This window comes from Hypanus sabinus, unplaced genomic scaffold (assembly GCF_030144855.1).
Source record: "Hypanus sabinus isolate sHypSab1 unplaced genomic scaffold, sHypSab1.hap1 H_3, whole genome shotgun sequence".
Taxonomy (NCBI): Eukaryota; Metazoa; Chordata; class Chondrichthyes; order Myliobatiformes; family Dasyatidae; genus Hypanus; species Hypanus sabinus.
This window is the reverse complement of record NW_026779044.1, coordinates 552,222-571,742: the sequence shown is the minus strand read 5'-3', so window position 1 is coordinate 571,742 and position 19,521 is coordinate 552,222.

Genomic DNA, 19,521 nt, shown 5'->3' with positions numbered 1-19,521 from the left:
AATTAAACCAAGTCAATGGCTGTTCCACTGTAAATGGTACCAGTTAGGTTACAGTATTCAGCTTGCATTGGAGTATTCCATGCCACCTAGCACTCTACATGCAATGACTATACAGTTCCACATCAGTCTGAGTAGTTATGTACAGAAACTTATCACAAAATGCATTGAATAGAAAGTAATGCATTCAACTCAAAGGAGTGTACAGTTCAATTTTGCTGATAAGTACTATGTGCTAACATGATGTAAACATTGTTAGCACACTAACCATATGATTTAGAGTTGTCTGCAACCAATTTTTTGAGTGTGCTACCTATGCTACTGAAGTTACTTTCAGTAGTATTACCTTCTCTACTCATTGGAACTTTGGACTTTACAGAATTAAACCAAGTCAATGGCTGTTCCACTGTAAATGGTACCAGGTAGGTTACTGAATTCAGCTTGCATTGGAGCATTCCATGGCACCTAGCACTCTACATGCAATATCTATACAGTTCCACATCAGTCTGAGTAGTTATGTACAGAAACTTATCACAAAATGCATTGAATAGAAAGTAATGCATTCAACTCAAAGGAGTGTACAGTTCAATTCTGCTGAGAACTACTATGTGCTAACATGATGTAAACATTGTTAGCACACTAACCATATGATTTAGAGTTGTCTGCAACCAATTTTTTGAGTGTGCTACCTATGCTCCAGAAGTTACTTTCAGTAACGTAACCTTCTCTACACATTGGAACTTTAGTCTTTCTAGAATTAAACCAAGTCAATGGCTGTTCCACTGTAAAAGGTACCAGGTAGGTTACTGAATCAAGCTTGCATTGGAGTATTCCATGCCACCTAGCACTCTACAAGCAATATCTATACAGTTCCACATCAGTCTGAGTAGTTATGTACACAAACTTATCACAAAATGCATTGAATAGAAAGTAATGCATTCAACTCAAAGGAGTCTACAGTTCAATTTTGCTGAGAACAACTATGTGCTAACATGATGTAAACATTGTTAGCACACTAACCATATGATTTAGAGTTGTCTGCAACCAATTTTTTGAGTGTGCTACCTATGCTACTGAAGTTACTTTCAGTAGCATTACCTTCTCTACTCATTGGAACTTTGGACTTTACAGAATTAAACCAAGTCAATGGCTGTTCCACTGTAAATGGTACCAGGTATGTTACTGAATTCAACTTGCATTGGAGTATTCCATGCCATCTAGCACTCTACATGCAATATCTATACAGTTCCACATCAGTCTGAGTAGTTATGTACAGAAACTTATCACAAAATGCATTGAATAGAAAGTAATGCATTCAACTCAAAGGAGTGTACAGTTCAATTCTGCTGAGAACTACTATGTGCTAACATGATGTAAACATTGTTAGCACACTAACCATATGATTTAGAGTTGTCTGCAACCAATTTTTTGAGTGTGCTACCTATGCTCCAGAAGTTACTTTCAGTAACGTAACCTTCTCTACACATTGGAACTTTAGTCTTTCTAGAATTAAACCAAGTCAATGGCTGTTCCACTGTAAAAGGTACCAGTTAGGTTACTGAATCAAGCTTGCTTTGGAGTATTCCATGCCACCTACCACTCTACATGCAATATCTATACAGTTCCACATCAGTCTGAGTAGTTATGTACACAAACTTATCACAAAATGCATTGAATAGAAAGTAATGCATTCAACTCAAAGGAGTCTACAGTTCAATTTTGCTGAGAACAACTATGTGCTAACATGATGTAAACATTGTTAGCACACTAAACATATGATTTAGAGTTGTCTGCAAACAATTTTATGAGTGTGCTACCTATGCTCCAGAATTTACTTTCAGTAACGTTACCTTCTCTACACATTGGAACTTTAGTCTTTCCAGAATTAAACCAAGTCAATGGCTGTTCCACTGTAAATGGTACCAGGTAGGTTCCTGAATTCAACTTGCATTGGAGTATTCCATGCCACCTAGCACTCTACATGCAATATCTATACAGTTCCACATCAGTCTGAGTAGTTATGTACAGAAACTTATCACAAAATGCATTGAATAGAAAGTAATGCATTCAACTCAAAGGAGTGTACAGTTCAATTTTGCTGATAAGTACTATGTGCTAACATGATGTAAACATTGTTAGCACACTAACCATATGAATTAGAGTTGTCTGCAACCAATTTTTTGAGTGTGCTACCTATGCTACTGAAGTTACTTTCAGTAGCATTACCTTCTCTACATTGGAATTTTAGACTTTACAGAATTAAACCAAGTCAATGGCTGTTCCACTGTAAATGGTACCAGGTAGGTTACGGAATTCAGCTTGCATTGGAGTATTCCATGGCACCTAGCACTCTACATGCAATATCTATACAGTTCCACATCAGTCTGAGTAGTTATGTACACAAACTTATCACAAAATGCATTGAATAGAAAGTAATGCATTCAACTCAAAGGAGTGTACAGTTCAATTTTGCTGATACGTGCTATGTGCTAACATGATGTAAACATTGTTAGCACACTAACCATATTCTTTAGAGTTGTCTGCAACCAATTTTTTGAGTGTGCTACCTATGCTACTGAAGTTACTTTCAGTAGCATTACCTTCTCTACTCATTGGAATTTTAGACTTTACAGAATTAAACCAAGTCAATGGCTGTTCCACTGTAAATGGTACCAGGAATGTTACTGAATTAAACTTGCATTGGAGTATTCCATGCCATCTAGCACTCTACATGCAATATCTATACAGTTCCACATCCGTCTGAGTAGTTATGTACAGAAACTTATCACAAAATGCATTGAATAGAAAGTAATGCATTCAACTCAAAGGAGTGTACAGTTCAATTTTGCTGAGAACTACTATGTGCTAACATGATGTAAACATTGTTAGCACACTAACCATATGATTTAGAGTTGTCTGCAACCAATTTTTTGAGTGTGCTACCTATGCTCCAGAAGTTACTTTCAGTAACGTTACCTTCTCTACACATTGGAACTTTAGTCTTTCTAGAATTAAACCAAGTCAATGGCTGTTCCACTGTAAATGGTACCAGGTAGGTTACAGTATTCAGCTTGCATTGGAGTATTCCATGCCACCTAGCACTCTACATGCAATATCTATACAGTTCCACATCAGTCTGAGTAGTTATGTACAGAAACTTATCACAAAATGCATTGAATAGAAAGTAATGCATTCAACTCAAAGGAGTGTACAGTTCAATTTTGCTGATAAGTACTATGTGCTAACATGATGTAAACATTGTTAGCACACTAAACATATGATTTAGAGTTGTCTGCAACCAATTTTATGAGTGTGCTACCTATGCTCCAGAAGTTACTTCAGTAACGTTAACTTCTCTACACATTGGAACTTTAGTCTTTCTAGAATTAAACCAAGTCAATGGCTGTTCCACTGTAAAATGTACCAGGTAGGTTACTGAATCAAGCTTGCATTGGAGTATTCCATGCCACCTAGCACTCTACATGAAATATCTATACAGTTCCACATCAGTCTGAGTAGTTATGTACAGAAACTTATCACAAAATGCATTGAATAGAAAGTAATGCATTCAACTCAAAGGAGTCTACAGTTCAATTTTGCTGAGAACAACTATGTGCTAACATGATGTAAACATTGTTAGCACACTAAACATATGATTTAGAGTTGTCTGCAACCAATTTTTTCAGTGTGCTACCTATGCCACAGAAGTTACTTTCAGTAACGTTACCTTCTCTACACATTGAAACTTCAGTCTTTCTAGAATTAAACCAAGTCAATGGCTGTTCCACTGTAAATGGTACCAGGTAGGTTACAGTATTCAGCTTGCATTGGAGTATTCCATGCCACCTAGCACTCTACATGCAATAACTATACAGTTCCACATCAGTCTGAGTAGTTATGTACAGAAACTTATCACAAAATGCATTGAATAGAAAGTAATGCATTCAACTCAAAGGAGTGTACAGTTCAATTTTGCTGATAAGTACTATGTGCTAACATGATGTAAACATTGTTAGCACACTAACCATATGAATTAGAGTTGTCTGCAACCAATTTTTTGAGTGTGCTACCTATGCTACTGAAGTTACTTTCAGTAGCATTACCTTCTCTACATTGGAATTTTAGACTTTACAGAATTAAACCAAGTCAATGGCTGTTCCACTGTAAATGGTACCAGGTAGGTTACGGAATTCAGCTTGCATTGGAGTATTCCATGGCACCTAGCACTCTACATGCAATATCTATACAGTTCCACATCAGTCTGAGTAGTTATGTACACAAACTTATCACAAAATGCATTGAATAGAAAGTAATGCATTCAACTCAAAGGAGTGTACAGTTCAATTTTGCTGATACGTGCTATGTGCTAACATGATGTAAACATTGTTAGCACACTAACCATATGCTTTAGAGTTGTCTGCAACCAATTTTTTGAGTGTGCTACCTATGCTACTGAAGTTACTTTCAGTAGCATTACCTTCTCTACTCATTGGAATTTTAGACTTTACAGAATTAAACCAAGTCAATGGCTGTTCCACTGTAAATGGTACCAGGAATGTTACTGAATTAAACTTGCATTGGAGTATTCCATGCCATCTAGCACTCTACATGCAATATCTATACAGTTCCACATCCGTCTGAGTAGTTATGTACAGAAACTTATCACAAAATGCATTGAATAGAAAGTAATGCATTCAACTCAAAGGAGTGTACAGTTCAATTTTGCTGAGAACTACTATGTGCTAACATGATGTAAACATTGTTAGCACACTAACCATATGATTTAGAGTTGTCTGCAACCAATTTTTTGAGTGTGCTACCTATGCTCCAGAAGTTACTTTCAGTAACGTTACCTTCTCTACACATTGGAACTTTAGTCTTTCTAGAATTAAACCAAGTCAATGGCTGTTCCACTGTAAATGGTACCAGGTAGGTTACAGTATTCAGCTTGCATTGGAGTATTCCATGCCACCTAGCACTCTACATGCAATATCTATACAGTTCCACATCAGTCTGTGTAGTTATGTACAGAAACTTATCACAAAATGCATTGAATAGAAAGTAATGCATTCAACTCAAAGGAGTGTACAGTTCAATTTTGCTGATAAGTACTATGTGCTAACATGATGTAAACATTGTTAGCACACTAAACATATGATTTAGAGTTGTCTGCAACCAATTTTATGAGTGTGCTACCTATGCTCCAGAAGTTACTTCAGTAACTTTAACTTCTCTACACATTGGAACTTTAGTCTTTCTAGAATTAAACCAAGTCAATGGCTGTTCCACTGTAAAATGTACCAGGTAGGTTACTGAATCAAGCTTGCATTGGAGTATTCCATGCCACCTAGCACTCTACATGCAATATCTATACAGTTCCACATCAGTCTGAGTAGTTATGTACAGAAACTTATCACAAAATGCATTGAATAGAAAGTAATGCATTCAACTCAAAGGAGTGTACAGTTCAATTTTGCTGATAAGTACTATGTGCTAACATGATGTAAACATTGATAGCACACTAACCATATGATTTAGAGTTGTCTGCAACCAATTTTTTGAGTGTGCTACCTATGCTACTGAAGTTACTTTCAGTAGTATTACCTTCTCTACTCATTGGAACTTTGGACTTTACAGAATTAAACCAAGTCAATGGCTGTTCCACTGTAAATGGTACCAGGTAGGTTACTGAATTCAGCTTGCATTGGAGCATTCCATGGCACCTAGCACTCTACATGCAATATCTATACAGTTCCACATCAGTCTGAGTAGTTATGTACAGAACCTTATCACAAAATGCATTGAATAGAAAGTAATGCATTCAACTCAAAGGAGTGTACAGTTCAATTCTGCTGAGAACTACTATGTGCTAACATGATGTAAACATTGTTAGCACACTAACCATATGATTTAGAGTTGTCTGCAACCAATTTTTTGAGTGTGCTACCTATGCTCCAGAAGTTACTTTCAGTAACGTAACCTTCTCTACACATTGGAACTTTAGTCTTTCTAGAATTAAACCAAGTCAATGGCTGTTCCACTGTAAAAGGTACCAGGTAGGTTACTGAATCAAGCTTGCATTGGAGTATTCCATGCCACCTAGCACTCTACATTCAATATCTATACAGTTCCACATCAGTCTGAGTAGTTATGTACACAAACTTATCACAAAATGCATTGAATAGAAAGTAATGCATTCAACTCAAAGGAGTCTACAGTTCAATTTTGCTGAGAACAACTATGTGCTAACATGATGTAAACATTGTTAGCACACTAACCATATGATTTAGAGTTGTCTGCAACCAATTTTTTGAGTGTGCTACCTATGCTACTGAAGTTACTTTCAGTAGCATTACCTTCTGTACTCATTGGAACTTTGGACTTTACAGAATTAAACCAAGTCAATGGCTGTTCCACTGTAAATGGTACCAGGTATGTTACTGAATTCAACTTGCATTGGAGTATTCCATGCCATCTAGCACTCTACATGCAATATCTATACAGTTCCACATCAGTCTGAGTAGTTATGTACAGAAACTTATCACAAAATGCATTGAATAGAAAGTAATGCATTCAACTCAAAGGAGTGTACAGTTCAATTCTGCTGAGAACTACTATGTGCTAACATGATGTAAACATTGTTAGCACACTAACCATATGATTTAGAGTTGTCTGCAACCAATTTTTTGAGTGTGCTACCTATGCTCCAGAAGTTACTTTCAGTAACGTAACCTTCTCTACACATTGGAACTTTAGTCTTTCTAGAATTAAACCAAGTCAATGGCTGTTCCACTGTAAAAGGTACCAGTTAGGTTACTGAATCAAGCTTGCTTTGGAGTATTCCATGCCACCTACCACTCTACATGCAATATCTATACAGTTCCACATCAGTCTGAGTAGTTATGTACACAAACTTATCACAAAATGCATTGAATAGAAAGTAATGCATTCAACTCAAAGGAGTCTACAGTTCAATTTTGCTGAGAACAACTATGTGCTAACATGATGTAAACATTGTTAGCACACTAAACATATGATTTAGAGTTGTCTGCAAACAATTTTATGAGTGTGCTACCTATGCTCCAGAAGTTACTTTCAGTAACGTTACCTTCTCTACACATTGGAACTTTAGTCTTTCCAGAATTAAACCAAGTCAATGGCTGTTCCACTGTAAATGGTACCAGGTAGGTTACGGAATTCAGCTTGCATTGGAGTATTCCATGGCACCTAGCACTCTACATGCAATATCTATACAGTTCCACATCAGTCTGAGTAGTTATGTACAGAAACTTATCACAAAATGCATTGAATAGAAAGTAATGCATTCAACTCAAAGGAGTGTACAGTTCAATTTTGCTGATAAGTACTATGTGCTAACATGATGTAAACATTGTTAGCACACTAACCATATGAATTAGAGTTGTCTGCAACCAATTTTTTGAGTGTGCTACCTATGCTACTGAAGTTACTTTCAGTAGCATTACCTTCTCTACATTGGAATTTTAGACTTTACAGAATTAAACCAAGTCAATGGCTGTTCCACTGTAAATGGTACCAGGAATGTTACTGAATTAAACTTGCATTGGAGTATTCCATGCCATCTAGCACTCTACATGCAATATCTATACAGTTCCACATCCGTCTGAGTAGTTATGTACAGAAACTTATCACAAAATGCATTGAATAGAAAGTAATGCATTCAACTCAAAGGAGTGTACAGTTCAATTTTGCTGAGAACTACTATGTGCTAACATGATGTAAACATTGTTAGCACACTAACCATATGATTTAGAGTTGTCTGCAACCAATTTTTTGAGTGTGCTACCTATGCTACTGAAGTTACTTTCAGTAGCATTACCTTCTCTACTCATTGGAATTTTAGAATTTACAGAATTAAACCAAGTCAATGGCTGTTCCACTGTGAATGGTACCAGGTAGGTTACTGAATCAAGCTTGCATTGGAGTATTCCATGCCACCTAGCACTCTACATGCAATATCTATACAGTTCCACATCAGTCTGAGTAGTTATGTACAGAAACTTATCACAAAATGCATTGAATAGAAAGTAATGCATTCAACTCAAAGGAGTGTACAGTTCAATTTTGCTGAGAACTACTATGTGCTAACATGATGTAAACATTGTTAGCACACTAACCATATGATTTAGAGTTGTCTGCAACCAATTTTTTGAGTGTGCTACCTATGCTCCAGAAGTTACTTTCAGTAACGTTACCTTCTCTACACATTGGAACTTTAGTCTTTCTAGAATTAAACCAAGTCAATGGCTGTTCCACTGTAAATGGTACCAGGTAGGGTCATGAATTCAACTTGCATTGGAGTATTCCATGCCACCCAGCACTCTACATGCAATATCTATACAGTTCCACATCAGTCTGAGTAGTTATGTACAGAAACTTATCACAAAATGCATTGAATAGAAAGTAATGCATTCAACTCAAAGGAGTGTACAGTTCAATTTTGCTGATAAGTACTATGTGCTAACATAATGTAAACATTGTTAGCACACTAACCATATGATTTAGAGTTGTCTGCAACCAATTTTTTGAGTGTGCTACCTATGCTACTGAAGTTACTTTCAGTAGCATTACCTGCTCTACATTGGAATTTTAGACTTTACAGAATTAAACCAAGTCAATGGCTGTTCCACTGTAAATGGTACCAGGTAGGTTACTGAATTCAGCTTGCATTGGAGTATTCCATGGCACCTAGCACTCTACATGCAATATCTATACAGTTCCACATCCGTCTGAGTAGTTATGTACAGAAACTTATCACAAAATGCATTGAATAGAAAGTAATGCATTCAACTCAAAGGAGTGTACAGTTCAATTTTGCTGAGAACTACTATGTGCTAACATTGTGTAAACATTGTTAGCACACTAACCATATGATTTAGAGTTGTCTGCAACCAATTTTTTGAGTGTGCTACCTATGCTCCAGAAGTTACTTTCAGTAACGTTACCTTCTCTACACATTGGAACTTTAGTCTTTCTAGAATTAAACCAAGTCAATGGCTGTTCCACTGTAAATGGTACCAGGTAGGTTACGGAATTCAGCTTGCATTGGAGTATTCCATGGCACCTAGCACTCTACATGCAATATCTATACAGTTCCACATCAGTCTGAGTAGTTATGTACAGAAACTTATCACAAAATGCATTGAATAGAAAGTAATGCATTCAACTCAAAGGAGTGTACAGTTCAATTTTGCTGAGAACTACTATGTGCTAACATGATGTAAACATTGTTAGCACACTAACCATATGATTTAGAGTTGTCTGCAACCAATTTTTTGAGTGTGCTACCTATGCTACTGAAGTTACTTTCAGTAGCATTACGTTCTCTACTCATTGGAACTTTGGACTTTGCAGAATTAAACCAAGTCAATGGCTGTTCCACTGTAAATGGTACCAGGTATGTTACTGAATTCAACTTGCATTGGAGTATTCCATGCCATCTAGCACTCTACATGCAATATCTATACAGTTCCACATCAGTCTGAGTAGTTATGTACACAAACTTATCACAAAATGCATTGAAGAGAAAGTAATGCATTCAACTCAAAGGAGTCTACAGTTCAGTTTTGCTGAGAACAACTATGTGCTAACATGATGTAAACATTGTTAGCACACTAACCATATGATTTAGAGTTGTCTGCAACCAATTTTATGAGTGTGCTACCTATGCTCCAGAAGTTACTTTCAGTAACGTTACCTTCTCTACACATTGGAACTTTAGTCTTTCTAGAATTAAACCAAGTCAATGGCTGTTCCACTGTAAATGGAACCAGGTAGGTTCCTGAATTCAACTTGCATTGGAGTATTCCATGCCACCTAGCACTCTACATGCAATATCTATACAGTTCCACATCAGTCTGAGTAGTTATGTACAGAAACTTATCACAAAATGCATTGAATAGAAAGTAATGCATTCAACTCAAAGGAGTGTACAGTTCAATTTTGCTGATAAGTACTATGTGCTAACATGATGTAAACATTTTTAGCACACTAACCATAAGATTTAGAGTTGTCTGCAAACAATTTTTGGAGTGTACTACCTATGCTACTGAAGTTACTTTCAGTAGCATTACCTTCTCTACTCATTGGAATTTTACACTTTACAGAATTAAACCAAGTCAATGGCTGTTCCACTGTAAATGGTACCAGGTAGGTTACTGAATTAAGCTTGCATTGGAGTATTCCATGGCACCTAGCACTCTACATGCAATATCTATACAGTTCCACATCAGTCTGAGTAGTTATGTACACAAACATCACAAAATGCGTTGAATAGAAAAGTAATGCATTCAACTCAAAGGAGTGTACAGTTCAATTTTGCTGTGAACAACTATGTGCTAACATGATGTAAACATTGTTAGCACACTAACCATATGATTTAGAGTTGTCTGCAACCAATTTTATGAGTGTGCTACCTATGCTCCAGAAGTTACTTCAGTAACGTTACCTTCTCTACACATTGGAACTTTAGTCTTTCTAGAATTAAACCAAGTCAATGGCTGTTCCACTGTAAATGGTACCAGGTAGGTTACGGAATTCAGCTTGCATTGGAGTATTCCATGGCACCTAGCACTCTACATGCAATATCTATACAGTTCCACATCAGTCTGAGTAGTTATGTACACAAACTTATCACAAAATGCATTGAATAGAAAGTAATGCATTCAACTCAAAGGAGTGTACAGTTCAATTTTGCTGATACGTGCTATGTGCTAACATGATGTAAACATTGTTAGCACACTAACCATATGCTTTAGAGTTGTCTGCAACCAATTTTTTGAGTGTGCTACCTATGCTACTGAAGTTACTTTCAGTAGCATTACCTTCTCTACTCATTGGAATTTTAGACTTTACAGAATTAAACCAAGTCAATGGCTGTTCCACTGTAAATGGTACCAGGTATGTTACTGAATTAAACTTGCATTGGAGTATTCCATGCCATCTAGCACTCTACATGCAATATCTATACAGTTCCACATCAGTCTGAGTAGTTATGTACAGAAACTTATCACAAAATGCATTGAATAGAAAGTAATGCATTCAACTCAAAGGAGTGTACAGTTCAATTTTGCTGAGAACTACTATGTGCTAAGATGATGTAAACATTGTTAGCACACTAACCATATGATTTAGAGTTGTCTGCAACCAATTTTTTGAGTGTGCTACCTATGCTCCAGAAGTTACTTTCAGTAACGTTACCTTCTCTACACATTGGAACTTTAGTCTTTCTAGAATTAAACCAAGTCAATGGCTGTTCCACTGTAAATGGTACCAGGTAGGTTCCTGAATTCAACTTGCATTGGAGTATTCCATGCCACCTAGCACTCTACATGCAATATCTATACAGTTCCACATCAGTCTGAGTAGTTATGTACAGAAACTTATCACAAAATGCATTGAATAGAAAGTAATGCATTCAACTCAAAGGAGTCTACAGTTCAATTTTGCTGAGAACAACTATGTGCTAACATGATGTAAACATTGTTAGCACACTAACCATATGATTTAGAGTTGTCTGCTACCAATTTTATGAGTGTGCTACCTATGCTCCAGAAGTTACTTTCAGTAACGTTACCTTCTCTACACATTGGAACTTTAGTCTTTCCAGAATTAAACCAAGTCAATGGCTGTTCCACTGTAAATGGTACCAGGTAGGTTCCTGAATTCAACTTGCATTGGAGTATTCCATGCCACCTAGCACTCTACATGCAATATCTATACAGTTCCACATCAGTCTGAGTAGTTATGTACGGAAACTTATCACAAAATGCATTGAATAGAAAGTAATGCATTCAACTCAAAGGAGTGTACAGTTCAATTTTGCTGATAAGTACTATGTGCTAACATGATGTAAACATTGTTAGCACACTAACCATATGATTTAGAGTTGTCTGCAACCAATTTTTTGAGTGTGCTACCTATGCTACTGAAGTTACTTTCAGTAGCATTACCTTCTCTACATTGGAATTTTAGACTTTACAGAATTAAACCAAGTCAATGGCTGTTCCACTGTAAATGGTACCAGGTAGGTTACGGAATTCAGCTTGCATTGGAGTATTCCATGGCACCTAGCACTCTACATGCAATATCTATACAGTTCCACATCAGTCTGAGTAGTTATGTACACAAACTTATCACAAAATGCATTGAATAGAAAGTAATGCATTCAACTCAAAGGAGTGTACAGTTCAATTTTGCTGATACGTGCTATGTGCTAACATGATGTAAACATTGTTAGCACACTAACCATATGCTTTAGAGTTGTCTGCAACCAATTTTTTGAGTGTGCTACCTATGCTACTGAAGTTACTTTCAGTAGCATTACCTTCTCTACTCATTGGAATTTTAGACTTTACAGAATTAAACCAATTCAATGGCTGTTCCACTGTAAATGGTACCAGGTATGTTACTGAATTCAACTTGCATTGGAGTATTCCATGCCATCTAGCACTCTACATGTAATATCTATACAGTTCCACATCAGTCTGAGTAGTTATGTACAGAAACTTATCACAAAATGCATTGAATAGAAAGTAATGCATTCAACTCAAAGGAGTGTACAGTTCAATTTTGCTGAGAACTACTATGTGCTAACATAATGTAAACATTGTTAGCACACTAACCATATGATTTAGAGTTGTCTGCAACCAATTTTTTGAGTGTGCTACCTATGCTACTGAAGTTACTTTCAGTAGCATTACCTGCTCTACATTGGAATTTTAGACTTTACAGAATTAAACCAAGTCAATGGCTGTTCCACTGTAAATGGTACCAGGTAGGTTACTGAATTCAGCTTGCATTGGAGTATTCCATGGCACCTAGCACTCTACATGCAATATCTATACAGTTCCACATCAGTCTGAGTAGTTATGTACAGAAACTTATCACAAAATGCATTGAATAGAAAGTAATGCATTCAACTCAAAGGAGTGTACAGTTCAATTTTGCTGAGAACTACTATGTGCTAACATTGTGTAAACATTGTTAGCACACTAACCATATGCTTTAGAGTTGTCTGCAACCAATTTTTTGAGTGTGCTACCTATGCTACTGAAGTTACTTTCAGTAGCATTACCTTCTCTACTCATTGGAATTTTAGACTTTACAGAATTAAACCAAGTCAATGGCTGTTCCACTGTAAATGGTACCAGGTATGTTACTGAATTAAACTTGCATTGGAGTATTCCATGCCATCTAGCACTCTACATGCAATATCTATACAGTTCCACATCAGTCTGAGTAGTTATGTACAGAAACTTATCACAAAATGCATTGAATAGAAAGTAATGCATTCAACTCAAAGGAGTGTACAGTTCAATTTTGCTGAGAACTACTATGTGCTAAGATGATGTAAACATTGTTAGCACACTAACCATATGATTTAGAGTTGTCTGCAACCAATTTTTTGAGTGTGCTACCTATGCTCCAGAAGTTACTTTCAGTAACGTTACCTTCTCTACACATTGGAACTTTAGTCTTTCTAGAATTAAACCAAGTCAATGGCTGTTCCACTGTAAATGGTACCAGGTAGGTTCCTGAATTCAACTTGCATTGGAGTATTCCATGCCACCTAGCACTCTACATGCAATATCTATACAGTTCCACATCAGTCTGAGTAGTTATGTACAGAAACTTATCACAAAATGCATTGAATAGAAAGTAATGCATTCAACTCAAAGGAGTCTACAGTTCAATTTTGCTGAGAACAACTATGTGCTAACATGATGTAAACATTGTTAGCACACTAACCATATGATTTAGAGTTGTCTGCTACCAATTTTATGAGTGTGCTACCTATGCTCCAGAAGTTACTTTCAGTAACGTTACCTTCTCTACACATTGGAACTTTAGTCTTTCCAGAATTAAACCAAGTCAATGGCTGTTCCACTGTAAATGGTACCAGGTAGGTTCCTGAATTCAACTTGCATTGGAGTATTCCATGCCACCTAGCACTCTACATGCAATATCTATACAGTTCCACATCAGTCTGAGTAGTTATGTACGGAAACTTATCACAAAATGCATTGAATAGAAAGTAATGCATTCAACTCAAAGGAGTGTACAGTTCAATTTTGCTGATAAGTACTATGTGCTAACATGATGTAAACATTGTTAGCACACTAACCATATGATTTAGAGTTGTCTGCAACCAATTTTTTGAGTGTGCTACCTATGCTACTGAAGTTACTTTCAGTAGCATTACCTTCTCTACATTGGAATTTTAGACTTTACAGAATTAAACCAAGTCAATGGCTGTTCCACTGTAAATGGTACCAGGTAGGTTACGGAATTCAGCTTGCATTGGAGTATTCCATGGCACCTAGCACTCTACATGCAATATCTATACAGTTCCACATCAGTCTGAGTAGTTATGTACACAAACTTATCACAAAATGCATTGAATAGAAAGTAATGCATTCAACTCAAAGGAGTGTACAGTTCAATTTTGCTGATACGTGCTATGTGCTAACATGATGTAAACATTGTTAGCACACTAACCATATGCTTTAGAGTTGTCTGCAACCAATTTTTTGAGTGTGCTACCTATGCTACTGAAGTTACTTTCAGTAGCATTACCTTCTCTACTCATTGGAATTTTAGACTTTACAGAATTAAACCAATTCAATGGCTGTTCCACTGTAAATGGTACCAGGTATGTTACTGAATTCAACTTGCATTGGAGTATTCCATGCCATCTAGCACTCTACATGTAATATCTATACAGTTCCACATCAGTCTGAGTAGTTATGTACAGAAACTTATCACAAAATGCATTGAATAGAAAGTAATGCATTCAACTCAAAGGAGTGTACAGTTCAATTTTGCTGAGAACTACTATGTGCTAACATAATGTAAACATTGTTAGCACACTAACCATATGATTTAGAGTTGTCTGCAACCAATTTTTTGAGTGTGCTACCTATGCTACTGAAGTTACTTTCAGTAGCATTACCTGCTCTACATTGGAATTTTAGACTTTACAGAATTAAACCAAGTCAATGGCTGTTCCACTGTAAATGGTACCAGGTAGGTTACTGAATTCAGCTTGCATTGGAGTATTCCATGGCACCTAGCACTCTACATGCAATATCTATACAGTTCCACATCAGTCTGAGTAGTTATGTACAGAAACTTATCACAAAATGCATTGAATAGAAAGTAATGCATTCAACTCAAAGGAGTGTACAGTTCAATTTTGCTGAGAACTACTATGTGCTAACATTGTGTAAACATTGTTAGCACACTAACCATATGATTTAGAGTTGTCTGCAACCAATTTTTTGAGTGTGCTACCTATGCTCCAGAAGTTACTTTCAGTAACGTTACCTTCTCTACACATTGGAACTTTAGTCTTTCTAGAATTAAACCAAGTCAATGGCTGTTCCACTGTAAATGGTACCAGGTAGGTTACGGAATTCAGCTTGCATTGGAGTATTCCATGGCACCTAGCACTCTACATGCAATATCTATACAGTTCCACATCAGTCTGAGTAGTTATGTACAGAAACTTATCACAAAATGCATTGAATAGAAAGTAATGCATTCAACTCAAAGGAGTGTACAGTTCAATTTTGCTGAGAACTACTATGTGCTAACATGATGTAAACATTGTTAGCACACTAACCATATGATTTAGAGTTGTCTGCAACCAATTTTTTGAGTGTGCTACCTATGCTACTGAAGTTACTTTCAGTAGCATTACGTTCTCTACTCATTGGAACTTTGGACTTTGCAGAATTAAACCAAGTCAATGGCTGTTCCACTGTAAATGGTACCAGGTATGTTACTGAATTCAACTTGCATTGGAGTATTCCATGCCATCTAGCACTCTACATGCAATATCTATACAGTTCCACATCAGTCTGAGTAGTTATGTACACAAACTTATCACAAAATGCATTGAAGAGAAAGTAATGCATTCAACTCAAAGGAGTCTACAGTTCAGTTTTGCTGAGAACAACTATGTGCTAACATGATGTAAACATTGTTAGCACACTAACCATATGATTTAGAGTTGTCTGCAACCAATTTTATGAGTGTGCTACCTATGCTCCAGAAGTTACTTTCAGTAACGTTACCTTCTCTACACATTGGAACTTTAGTCTTTCTAGAATTAAACCAAGTCAATGGCTGTTCCACTGTAAATGGAACCAGGTAGGTTCCTGAATTCAACTTGCATTGGAGTATTCCATGCCACCTAGCACTCTACATGCAATATCTATACAGTTCCACATCAGTCTGAGTAGTTATGTACAGAAACTTATCACAAAATGCATTGAATAGAAAGTAATGCATTCAACTCAAAGGAGTGTACAGTTCAATTTTGCTGATAAGTACTATGTGCTAACATGATGTAAACATTTTTAGCACACTAACCATATGATTTAGAGTTGTCTGCAAACAATTTTTTGAGTGTACTACCTATGCTACTGAAGTTACTTTCAGTAGCATTACCTTCTCTACTCATTGGAATTTTACACTTTACAGAATTAAACCAAGTCAATGGCTGTTCCACTGTAAATGGTACCAGGTAGGTTACTGAATTAAGCTTGCATTGGAGTATTCCATGGCACCTAGCACTCTACATGCAATATCTATACAGTTCCACATCAGTCTGAGTAGTTATGTACACAAACATCACAAAATGCGTTGAATAGAAAAGTAATGCATTCAACTCAAAGGAGTGTACAGTTCAATTTTGCTGAGAACAACTATGTGCTAACATGATGTAAACATTGTTAGCACACTAACCATATGATTTAGAGTTGTCTGCAACCAATTTTATGAGTGTGCTACCTATGCTCCAGAAGTTACTTCAGTAACGTTACCTTCTCTACACATTGGAACTTTAGTCTTTCTAGAATTAAACCAAGTCAATGGCTGTTCCACTGTAAATGGTACCAGGTAGGTTACGGAATTCAGCTTGCATTGGAGTATTCCATGGCACCTAGCACTCTACATGCAATATCTATACAGTTCCACATCAGTCTGAGTAGTTATGTACACAAACTTATCACAAAATGCATTGAATAGAAAGTAATGCATTCAACTCAAAGGAGTGTACAGTTCAATTTTGCTGATACGTGCTATGTGCTAACATGATGTAAACATTGTTAGCACACTAACCATATGCTTTAGAGTTGTCTGCAACCAATTTTTTGAGTGTGCTACCTATGCTACTGAAGTTACTTTCAGTAGCATTACCTTCTCTACTCATTGGAATTTTAGACTTTACAGAATTAAACCAAGTCAATGGCTGTTCCACTGTAAATGGTACCAGGTATGTTACTGAATTAAACTTGCATTGGAGTATTCCATGCCATCTAGCACTCTACATGCAATATCTATACAGTTCCACATCAGTCTGAGTAGTTATGTACAGAAACTTATCACAAAATGCATTGAATAGAAAGTAATGCATTCAACTCAAAGGAGTGTACAGTTCAATTTTGCTGAGAACTACTATGTGCTAACATGATGTAAACATTGTTAGCACACTAACCATATGATTTAGAGTTGTCTGCAACCAATTTTTTGAGTGTGCTACCTATGCTCCAGAAGTTACTTTCAGTAACGTTACCTTCTCTACACATTGGAACTTTAGTCTTTCTAGAATTAAACCAAGTCAATGGCTGTTCCACTGTAAATGGTACTAGGTAGGTTCCTGAATTCAACTTGCATTGGAGTATTCCATGCCACCTAGCACTCTACATGCAATATCTATACAGTTCCACATCAGTCTGAGTAGTTATGTACAGAAACTTATCACAAAATGCATTGAATAGAAAGTAATGCATTCAACTCAAAGGAGTCTACAGTTCAATTTTGCTGAGAACAACTATGTGCTAACATGATGTAAACATTGTTAGCACACTAACCATATGATTTAGAGTTGTCTGCTACCAATTTTATGAGTGTGCTACCTATGCTCCAGAAGTTACTTTCAGTAACGTTACCTTCTCTACACATTGGAACTTTAGTCTTTCCAGAATTAAACCAAGTCAATGGCTGTTCCACTGTAAATGGTACCAGGTAGGTTCCTGAATTCAACTTGCATTGGAGTATTCCATGCCACCTAGCACTCTACATGCAATATCTATACAGTTCCACATCAGTCTGAGTAGTTATGTACAGAAACTTATCACAAAATGCATTGAATAGAAAGTAATGCATTCAACTCAAAGGAGTGTACAGTTCAATTTTGCTGATAAGTACTATGTGCTAACATGATGTAAACATTGTTAGCACACTAACCATATGATTTAGAGTTGTCTGCAACCAATTTTTTGAGTGTGCTACCTATGCTACTGAAGTTACTTTCAGTAGCATTACCTTCTCTACATTGGAATTTTAGACTTTACAGAATTAAACCAAGTCAATGGCTGTTCCACTGTAAATGGTATCAGGTAGGTTACGGAATTCAGCTTGCATTGGAGTATTCCATGGCACCTAGCACTCTACATGCAATATCTATACAGTTCCACATCAGTCTGAGTAGTTATGTACACAAACTTATCACAAAATGCATTGAATAGAAAGTAATGCATTCAACTCAAAGGAGTGTACAGTTCAATTTTGCTGATACGTGCTATGTGCTAACATGATGTAAACATTGTTAGCACACTAACCATATGCTTTAGAGTTGTCTGCAACCAATTTTTTGAGTGTGCTACCTATGCTACTGAAGTTACTTTCAGTAGCATTACCTTCTCTACTCATTGGAATTTTAGACTTTACAGAATTAAACCAATTCAATGGCTGTTCCACTGTAAATGGTACCAGGTATGTTACTGAATTAAACTTGCATTGGAGTATTCCATGCCATCTAGCACTCTACATGTAATATCTATACAGTTCCACATCAGTCTGAGTAGTTATGTACAGAAACTTATCACAAAATGCATTGAATAGAAAGTAATGCATTCAACTCAAAGGAGTGTACAGTTCAATTTTGCTGAGAACTACTATGTGCTAACATGATGTAAACATTGTTAGCACACTAACCATATGATTTAGAGTTGTCTGCAACCAATTTTTTGAGTGTGCTACCTATGCTCCAGAAGTTACTTTCAGTAACGTTACCTTCTCTACACATTGGAACTTTAGTCTTTCTAGAATTAAACCAAGTCAATGGCTGTTCCACTGTAAATGGTACCAGGTAGGTTCCTGAATTCAACTTGCATTGGAGTATTCCATGCCACCTAGCACTCTACATGCAATATCTATACAGTTCCACATCAGTCTGAGTAGTTATGTACAGAAACTTATCACAAAATGCATTGAATAGAAAGTAATGCATTCAACTCAAAGGAGTCTACAGTTCAATTTTGCTGAGAACAACTATGTGCTAACATGATGTAAACATTGTTAGCACACTAACCATATGATTTAGAGTTGTCTGCAACCAATTTTATGAGTGTGCTACCTATGCTCCAGAAGTTACTTTCAGTAACGTTACCTTCTCTACACATTGGAACTTTAGTC